Genomic DNA, 10,779 nt, shown 5'->3' with positions numbered 1-10,779 from the left:
GGTTGGGCCTGGCGGTAGGTAGAAGACTATGTAGAGGGGCTTGGGCTGAGAGGAGAGGAAAGAAGGCAGCCCGGCAACCGTTTCCGGAGACCGAAAACATCCGACGTTAGACCGGCTATAATGCATCTATAGTTAACCGTTGGGGCATCAAACAAACTCCAAATGCGATGAAACTTGACAGGCGGTCTATCTACACTATAATAAGACCACACGCCAACTTTCATCCCATTTCGAGAACATTTTTCGACCACTTATTAAATAATATTTCAGACGTGCCGCGGGCGCGTGCAAGGGTGTCTGGGCTCGGAACGGACAACGGACGGAACTGGGGAAACCCGGACGGATGCAAGTTTGAAAACATGCAATGCACATGATGACATGGCAAGATGCTACGCGCAAGCGAAATACAAGGCAACAACAGCGAATAACTGGAAGACACCTGGCGCATCGGTCTTGGGGCGTCACAAATGCCCTTCCTTGGACAAGCACCCCACTTATGATTAACCCCTCTCGCAAGTATCCGCAACTAAGAAATAAGAATTAAGGTAAACCTAACCATAGCATGAAACATATGCATCCAAATCAGCCCCTTACGAAGCAACGCATAAACTAGGGTTTAAGCTTCTGTCACTCTAGCAACCCATCATCTACTTATTACTTCCCAATGCCTTCCCCTAGGCCCAGAAAATGGTGAAGTGTCATGTAGTCTACGTTCACATAACACCACTAGAGGAAAGAGAACATACATCTCATCAAAATATCGAACGAATACCAAATTCACATGACTACTTATAGCAAGACTTCTCCCATGTCCTCAGGAACAAACGTAACTACTCACAAATCATATTCATGTTAATATGCATAAAGGATCTGAACATATAATCTTCCACCGAATAAACCAACTAGCATCAACTACAAGGAGTAATCAACACTACTAGCAACCCACAGGTACCAAACTAAGGTTTTGAGACAAAGATCGGATACAAGAGATGAACTAGGGTTTGAGAGGAGATGGTGCTGGTGAAGATGTTGACGGAGATTGACCCCCTCCCGATGAGAGGATCAATGGTGAAGACGATGGTGACGATTTCCCCCTCCCGAAGGGATGTTTCCCCGGCAGAACAGCTCCGCCGGAGCCCTAGATTGGTTCCGCCAAGGTTCCTCCTCGAGACGGCGGTGCTTCGTCCCGAAAGCTTCCTTCTTATTTTTTCCAGGGCAAAAGACACCATATATCAGAAGATGGGCATCGGAGGGCTGCCAGGTGGCCCACGAGGTAGGGGGCGCGTCTAGGAGGGTGGGGCGCGCCCCCCACCCTCGTGGACGGTGGCTAGCTCCCCTCTGGTGCTTTCTTCGCCCAATATTTTTAATATATTCCAAAACTGACTTTCGTTGAGTTTCAGGACTTTTGGAGTTGTGCAGAATACGTCTCTAATATTTGTTCCTTTTCCAGCCCAAAATTCCTGCTGCCAGCATTCTCCCTCTTCATGTAAACCTTGTAAAATAAGAGAGAAAAGGCATAAGTATTGTGACATAATGTGTAATAACAGCCCTTAATGCAATAAATATCGATATAAAAGCATGATGCAAAATGGACGTAGCAACTCCCCCAAGCTTAGACCTCGCTCGTCCTCAAGCGGAAGCCGATATCTAAAAATATGTCCACATGTTTAGAGATAGAGGTGTCGATAAAATAAAACACGGACATGAGGGCATCATGATCATTCTTAAAACAACAACATATATATTGTCATATGATTTCTTATGATAAAGTAACAATCAATTCACAATGTCAAGTATGAATCAGAAACCTCATTGAAAACTAACAAACTATAATCACAGTCATGGAAGCAATTGCAATTTATCATAACATCGGAAAGAGTCAATATAAGAGCTTTTCAGCAAGTCTACATACTCAACTATCATTTAGTCTTTCACAATTGCTAACACTCATGCAATACTTATGGGTATGGAGTTTTAATGGGACATAAAGAAAGATAGGGGCTTATAGTGTTGCCTCCCAACCTTTTACCTCAAGGGTAATGTCAACAATAATAGTTTATGTTAACTTACATCCAATTGGATATATATATATATATATGGATCTTTCCAACACATAGTTCTTGCCAAAGGATAAAGTGTAAAAAGGAAAGGTGAAGATCACCATGACTCTTTGTATAAGGCATAAGACAAAAATAGAAGATAGGCCCTTCGCAGAGGGAAGCAGAGGTTGTCATGTGCTTTTATGGTTGGATGCAAAAAAATTTAATGCAAAAGAACGTCACTTTTTATAGCCACTTGTGATAGGGACCTTTATTATGTAGTCTGTCGCTTTGATTTCTTCCATATCACAAGCTCGTATAAAGCTTATTTTCTCCACACTAATAGATCATACATATTTAGAGAGCAATTTTTATTGCATGCAACAATGACAACTTACTTGAAGGATCTTACTCAATCCATAGGTAGATATAGTGGACTCTCATGCCAAAACTGGGTTTAAGGATATTTGGAAGCACAAGTATTATCTCTACTTGGTGCTAAGAATTTGGCTAGCATGAGGGGTAAAGGCAAGCTCAACATGTTGAATGATCCATGACAATATACTTTATATTGGATATAAGAAAACATAACCCATTACGTTGTCTTCCTTGTCCAACATCAACTTTTTAGCATGTCATATTTTAATGAGTGCTCACAATCGTAAAAGATGTACAAGATAGTATATTTATATGTGAAGACCTCTCTTTCTATATTACTACCTATTAATTGCAACGATGACCAAAACTATGTTTGTCAACCCTCAACAACTTTTATTCATCATACTATTTATATGTGAAGTCATTACTCTCCTTAAGATCCATATGATCTCTTTATTTCTTTTTATTCTTTCCTTTTCTTTTATTACCTCAAGATCATAGCAAGATAACCAAACCCTCGACTCAAGACTAATTTTTATTATATATAGATAATGGACTCGATTACATAGATAAGGATCATAAAGCAAAACTCAAAACTAGATCATACTAAAACTTTATTCTACTAGATCTAGATATTACCAAAAGGATCGAACTAAGATAAACGGTAAAAATAGAAGTGTGACGGTGATACGATACCGGGGCACTCCCCCAAGCTTGGCAGTTGCCAAGGGGAGTGCCCATACCCATGTATTTATGTCTCTTTCTTCGAAGGAGGTGATGATGGAGTTGATGATGATGTAGGCTTGTGGTCCAACATCGAACGTAGGAGGTACTCCAACTTACGAATAATGCCCTTGAGTGCAGTGATATGCTGTTGCAATAGAATATTTTCACGAGTTAGATACTTGTTCTACACCCAAACTATTTCAATCATCTTGAAAGTTTCAATTTCAGTAGGCGTAAGAAGATTGTATTGAGGTTAAAGGATGTCTTCTTCTTTTGCTACCGGAGCTTGATCCTCCACGACCTTCTTGATCCTATGACCCTGGTTGATCTCCCCAGGTTCTTCTCTCTTCACATCTATCTTCATTAGCCACGCATCATCACATGCTTTGTTGGAGGAGGGAGACGACATGATGCCTAGCCTTGAAAACTCTAGCAGAAAACAACTCGAAACAAAAACAGGAGATATTTGTGTGGTACGGTGGTCAAAACCTTCGGGAGATTATATAGTGAATTTTTACCGACCAAAAGAAGTATCGTGCAAGAAAACGGAGTCCGGATGGCACACGAGGTGCCCACGAGGCAGGGGGCGCGCCCTCAACCCTCGTGGATGCCTCGTGTCCTTTCCGGATTACTTCTTATTTTCCTATTTTCTTAAATACTCCAAAACGGAGAAAATTGCTATTAGAACTGTTTTGGAGTAGGTTTATTTACCGTACCACATACCTATTCCTTTTCGGAGTCTGAAACGTTCTGGAAAGTGTCCCTTATGTACTCCTCCAGGGTTACGTTGTCAATAACATTGGTTTCAACATTTATGGGATTACCTGAGATATAATGTTTGATCCTTTGACCGTTCACCACCTTCGGATTCGTGCCTTCGAAGTTGTTGATTTTTATGGCACCGAAACAATAGACCTCCTCGATAACGTACGGACCTTCCCATTTAGAGAGAAGTTTTCCTGCAAAAAATCTTAAACAAGAGTTGTATAGCAGAACATAATCACCTACATTAAACTCACGCTTTTGTATCCTTTTCTCATGCCATCTTTTAACTTTTTCTTTATACAGTTTGGCATTCTCATAGGCCTGGGTTCTCCACTCATCAAGTGAGCTAATGTCAAATAGTCTCTTCTCGCCGGCAAGTTTGAAATCATAATTGAGCTCTTTAATGGCCCAATATGCCTTATGTTCTAGTTCGAGAGGTAAGTGACATGCCTTTCCATAAACCATTTTATGCGGAGACATACCCATAGGATTTTTATATGCAGTTCTGTGGGCCCATAATGCATCATCAAGTTTCTTGGACCAATTCTTTCTAGATCTATTAACAGTCTTTTGCAAAATTAATTTAAGCTCTCTATTACTCAGTTCTACTTGACCACTAGACTATGGGTCGTAGGGAGATGCAATTCTAGGATTAACATCATACTTAGCAAGCATTTTACGAAAAGCACCATGAATAAAATGTGAACCACCATCAGTCATTAAATTGAAAGAAATATTTCCTAGAGGCAATAATAAAGTTGTTATTTATATTTCCTTATATCATGATAAATGTTTATTATTCACGCTAGAATTGTATTAACAGGAAACTTAGTACATGCATGAATACATACACAAACAGAGTGTCACTAGTTTGCCTCTACTTGACTAGCTCATTGAATCAATGATGGTTATGTTTCCTAACCATAGACATGAGTTGTAATTTTATTAATGGGATCACATCATTAGAGAATGATGTGATTGACTTGACCCATTGCTTTAGCTTAGCACGATGATCGTTTAGTTTGTTGCTATCGCTTTCTTCATGACTTATACATGTTCCTATGACTATGAGATTATGCAACTCCCGAGTACCTGAGGAACACTTTGTGTGCTACCAAACGTCACAACGTAACTGGGTGATTATAAAGGTTCTCTACAGGTGTCTCCGATGGTACTTGTTGAGTTAGTATAGATCAAGATTAGGATTTGCCACTCCGATTGTCGGAGAGGTATCTCTGGTCCCTCTCGGTAATGCACATCACTATAAGCCATGCAAGCATTCTGACTAATGAGTTAGTTACGGGATGATGCATTACGGAACGAGTAAAGAGACTTACCGGTAACGAGATTGAACTATGTATGAGGATACCGACGATCGAATCTCGGACAAGTAACAAACCGATGACAAAGGGAACAATGTATGTGGTTATGCGGTTTGACCGATAAAGATCTTCGTAGAATATGTAGGAGCCAATATGAGGATCCAGGTTCTGCTATTCGTTATTGACTGGAGATGAGTCTCGGTAATGTCTACATAGTTCTCGAACCCGTAGGGTCCGCACGGTTAAAGTTTGGTGACGATAGGTAATATAAGTTTATGTGTTTTGATGTACCGAAGGTAGTTCGGAATCCCGTATGTGATCATGGACATGACGAGGAGTCTTGAAATGGTGGATACATAAAGATTGATATATTGGAAGCCTATATTTGGACATCGGAATAGTTCCGGGTGAAATCGGGATTTTACCGGAGTACCGGGAGGTTACTAGAACCCCCCGGTAAATGTATGGGCCTTATTGGGCCATAGTGGAGAGAGAGAGAGGAGACCAGGGCAGGCCGCATGCCCCCTCTCCCTCTGGTCCGAATTGGACTTGGAGGGGGCGGCGCCCCCCTTTCCTTCCTCCCTCTCTCCCCTTCCTTCTCTCCTAGTACAACTAGGGAAGGGGGGAACTCTACTCCCGGTGGGAGTAGGACTCCTCCTGGCGTGCCCTACTAGGGCTGGCCGGCCTCCCCCCTTGCTTCTTGATATACGGGGGCAGGAGGGCACCCCAAGACACACAAGTTGATCAGTTGATCTTTTAGCCGTGTGCGGTGGCCCCCTCCACCATAATCCACCTTGGTCATATCGCAACGGTGCTTAGGTGAAGCCCTCTGTCGGTAGCATCATCATCACCGTCATCACGGCGTTGTGCTGATGGAACTCTTCCTCGAAGCTCTGCTGGATCGGAGTTCGTGGTACGTCACCGAGCTGAACGTGTGCTGAACTCGGAGGTGTCGTATGTTCGGTACTTGGATCGGTCGGATCATGAAGACGTTCGACTACGTCAACCACGTTCTCATAATGCTTCCGCTTACGGTCTACGAGGGTACATAGACGATACTCTCCCCTCTCGTTGCTATGCATCACCATGATCTTGCATGTGCGTAGGAAAATATTGAAATTACTACGTTCCCCAACATAAATATCTAGGGACTCCAAACCTCGGAAAAAACAACTTATTTAAGCATCTTAATAGAGGTGTTATGATCATCACTACTAGTTCGAATAGCTTCTACCCACTTAGTAATGTAATCAACAGCAACTAAAATATGTGTATAGGCATTAGAGGAAGGAAACGATCACATATAATCAAAGCCCCAAACATCAAATGGTTCAATAACAAGTGAATAGTTCATAGGCATTTCTTGACATCTACTAATATTACCAATTCTTTGACATTCATCACAAGAGAAGACAAACTTACGGTCATCTTTGAAGAGAGTAGGCCAGTAAAAACCGTATTGCAATACCTTATGTGCTGTTCTATCTCCAGCGTGGTGTCCTCCATAAGCCTCAGAGTGACACTTGCGTAGGATCTGTTCATGTTCATGCTCAAGTACACAATGTCTAATAACACCATCTACTCCTTCTTTATAAAGGTGTGAGTCATCCCATAAGTAATGTCTTAAATCATAGAAAAACTTTTTCTTTTGCTGGTATGTGAAACTAGGTGGTATAAATTTAGCAACAATGTAATTAGCATAATCAGCATAGCATGGAGTAGTACGAGAAGCATTTATGACAGCTATTTGTTCATCAGGAAAGCTATCATCAATAGGTAGTGGGTCATAAAGAACATTCTCTAACCTAGACAAGTTGTCTGCAACAGGGTTCTCAGCCCCCTTTCTATCAATAATATGCAAATCAAATTCTTGTAGCAAGAGAACCCATCTAATAAGTCTAGGTTTAGCATCTTTCTTTTCCATAAGGTATTTAATAGTAGCATGATCAGTGTGAATAGTTACTTTAGAATCAACAATGTAAGGTCTGAACTTATCACAAGAAAATACAACTGCTAAAAATTTCTTTTCAGTAGTAGCATAATTTCTCTGGGCACTGTCTAGAGTTTTACTAGCATATTGGATAACATTTCATTTTATATCAACTCTTTGTCCTAGAACAGCACCTACATCATAATCACTAGCATCACACATAATTTCAAAGGGTAAATTCCAATCAGGTGGCTGAACAATAGGTGCAAAAACCAAGGCTTTCTTAAGTATTTCAAATGCTTCTACACAATCATCATCAAAGACAAAAGGAAACTTTAATGAACCTCCTATAAAAAACGGCATCACCAAGGAAACTTCTTACACCTTTGAAGTCCTTAGGACACGGCATCTTTTCAATTGCATCAACTTTAGCTTTATCAACTTCAATACCTCTTTCAGAAACTTTATGGCCCAAGACAATACCTTCATTAACCATAAAGTGGCACTTCTCCCAATTCAAGACAAGATTAGTTTCTTCACATCTCTACAAAACTCGATCAAGGTTGCTTAAGCAATCATCAAAAGAAGTTCCATACACGGAGAAATCATCCATGAAAACCTCAACAATCTTTTCACAGAAGTCAGAGAATATAGCAGTCATACATCTTTGAAAAGTAAGAGGTGCATTACATAAACCAAAAGTCATAAGTCTATAAGCAAAGGTACCAAAAGGGCAAGTAAAAGTGGTCTTTTCCTAATCCTCTTTCGACACAGGTATTTGAGAGAAACCAGAATAACCGTCTAGAAAGCAAAATGTGTATGTTTGGATAAGCTTTCTAGCATTTGATCAATAAAAGGTAAAGGGTAATGATCTTTTCTAGTAGCTTTATTTAATTTGCGGAAGTCATTTACCATTCTATAACATGCAACAATTCTTTGTGGGATCAATTCATCTTTATCATTAGGAACAATAGTAATACCTCCCTTCTTAGGGACACAATGGACAGGACTTACCCACTGACTATCAGCAACCGGATAAATTATACCTGCCTCCAGAAGCTTTAGTATTTCATTTCTTACCACTTCTTTCATCTTAGGATTCAACCGTCGTTGGTGATCAACAACTGGTTTAGCTTCTTTCTCCAATTTTATTTTTTGCTGGCATAGAGTGGGACTAATGACCTTAAGATCATCAAGAGTATATCCAATAGCAACATGGTGCTTCTTCAGAGTTTTCAATAATCTCTCTTCTTCCTTCTCTGAAAGGTTAGCACTAATGACAACAGGATATATCTTCTATTCATCAAGATAAGCATATTTCAGAGTACCTGGTAATGGTTTAAGGTCAAACACGGGATCACCCTTGGGTGGAGGAGGATCCCCTAAGATTTCAATAGGCAAGTTATGTTTCAAAATAGGTCCCGGTTTAAAGAATACTTCACCTATTTCCCTTCTTTCATTCATAAACATATCACTTTCATGCTCTAGCAAATATTTTTCTAAAGGATCATTAGGAGGCATGGCATGCTACAAAAAAATACACTTCCGTGATGATACGTGTTTGTCACAGTAGGTCACGTTTTCTGTCATGCATGTACATCCATGAAAAATTTATGACAGAATGAAGATAGTCATACCTGTGCTGTCGTAGAAGTGTTCCATTACATTACCAAAATTATCATCACAGAAGTGTCCACTTCCGTGACGATAAATCCCGCGTCACAGAAGTGCTTTCGTCAAGGGTGACCGACACGTGGCATCCACCGTAACGGAACGCCGTTAAGCTATTGGGTCCGGTTTTGGATCCAATAACCCGTTAACAGCCCCGACCAATGGGGATTTTCCACGTGTAAAATCATCATTGGCTGGAGGAAACACGTGTCGGCTCACCATTGGGACAGATGTCATCCACTCATTGGACCCAAAGCACCTATGATACGTCGACACGTGGCACGGCCCAATAGAGGTCCATTCATGTGAAAAGGCCAGCCCGTTTTACTTGGTCAAAAGGTGGCGGGCCGGCCCATGGCAAGCCTGTTAACGGCCTTTTCGCATATAGCCCATTTACAGCCCGCTAACCCAGGGCCCATTTACGGCCTATCCGAATTAGGCCCAGTAGCGTCATCTGGGCCGTCCAATATAATTCCAGCCCGTTTTAACTTCCGGCCCATGTATGGCCCATGACGTCTTTCGGCCCATATGAGGCCCTTATTACTCTCGGCCCATTAATGGCCTGTGGTAAAACTGGCTCGTAATGAACAGTGTATCACTTTATACCCATTAACGGCACGTGGTGAAACTGGCCCGTAATGAACAGTGTATCACTTTATGCCCATTAATGGCCCATTATTCCGTTGGGCCGTTTCCAGCCCATGTTATCTTTCGGCCTTCTCGGGGCCCATTTATTCTTGGGCTCATTTCCACATTTGTTTACTTACGGCCCGTTACTGTCATTTTCTGCTTGTGGGCCAAATTCAGCCCTTGGTTACAGTCGGCCCGTTGGTGGCCCGTTAATACGTTGGGCCATTTTCATAGCGTCATCAAAATATGGTCGATTAACGACGGCCCGTTATGGTCGGCCCATGAACGATTTCAACTCTAGCCCATTTACGGCCATAATGTGGTCTGTTATTAGCCCACGTTTGGCCAACCTATCATACGGCCCGTAGAAGGCCCATTGATGATACGGCCCATAGAAGGCCCATTGTGTCTACGGCCCGTATAAGGCCCATTGTTTCTATGCCACGTAGAAGGCCCATTGTTTCTACGGCCCTTAGAAGGCCCATTATTTCTATGGCCCATAGGAGGCCCGTGTTAACTACAGCCCGTGGGCGTCAAAGTTCGCCACCAGTGCAAATATAGGGAACACCCTACACTATACAAAAATAGCTTGCTGTTTTCTTCAGCCGGTGGCTGCATGTTAATAACAAATTTTGTATCACACCAAAACAAATTACAACTATAAAACAAAAGGAAGGTTGGCATAAAGGTTAACAGTCTAGAAGATAAATGCACCACGAGAAGTTTAGAAGCTCAGTTCATTCGACCCGACTGTTATGTTTTCATGCTGTATTGTCCGATGGAGCACAATAACCTTCGCCTTCAGTTCTCCTAGGCTCCTGAACAACATAGCAAATGTCTGATAGTCTGGTTTCAAAACCATGCATATCTTGACAACATTGAACAATGTCTCTCCTTGTTTCACAAAGGGTCTTTGTTAGGGAATGGACTTGTGTCTGGAGCGCAGATACAACATTGTTTTGAGCTTGCATATCTTGATCATGAGGCAGTTTGGACGAGATTGCCTTAACAACCAAGCTAGTATTACGCAGGAACGTGCTTTTGGCACTGTTAGTGGATAGGTACTGACCCACTGCAGCAAGAGCTAACATTGCGGTTATAGTTGCCTTGCCACCTTTAGAAGGTGGCCGTTCCACCATTTTTTCCATAGCTCGCTGAAAAGTTGTGATTTTACATTAGTAGTACCAGAACAGAAGATATTAAGGAGGCACCAAAACCAAACAAAATAGCTCTGGTCTATATACAGAACTTTTTCTCATGAACCCATGTAAAATAATAGTTATATTTTATTGCAAAGTACATAATAAAACCAGGTTCC

The sequence above is a fragment of the Triticum urartu genome, chromosome 6A (assembly GCF_056163025.1).
Source record: "Triticum urartu cultivar PI428250 chromosome 6A, HENAU_Tu73, whole genome shotgun sequence".
Taxonomy (NCBI): Eukaryota; Viridiplantae; Streptophyta; class Magnoliopsida; order Poales; family Poaceae; genus Triticum; species Triticum urartu.
The sequence above is the reverse complement of the archived record's forward strand: the minus strand, read 5'-3'. Positions refer to the sequence as shown.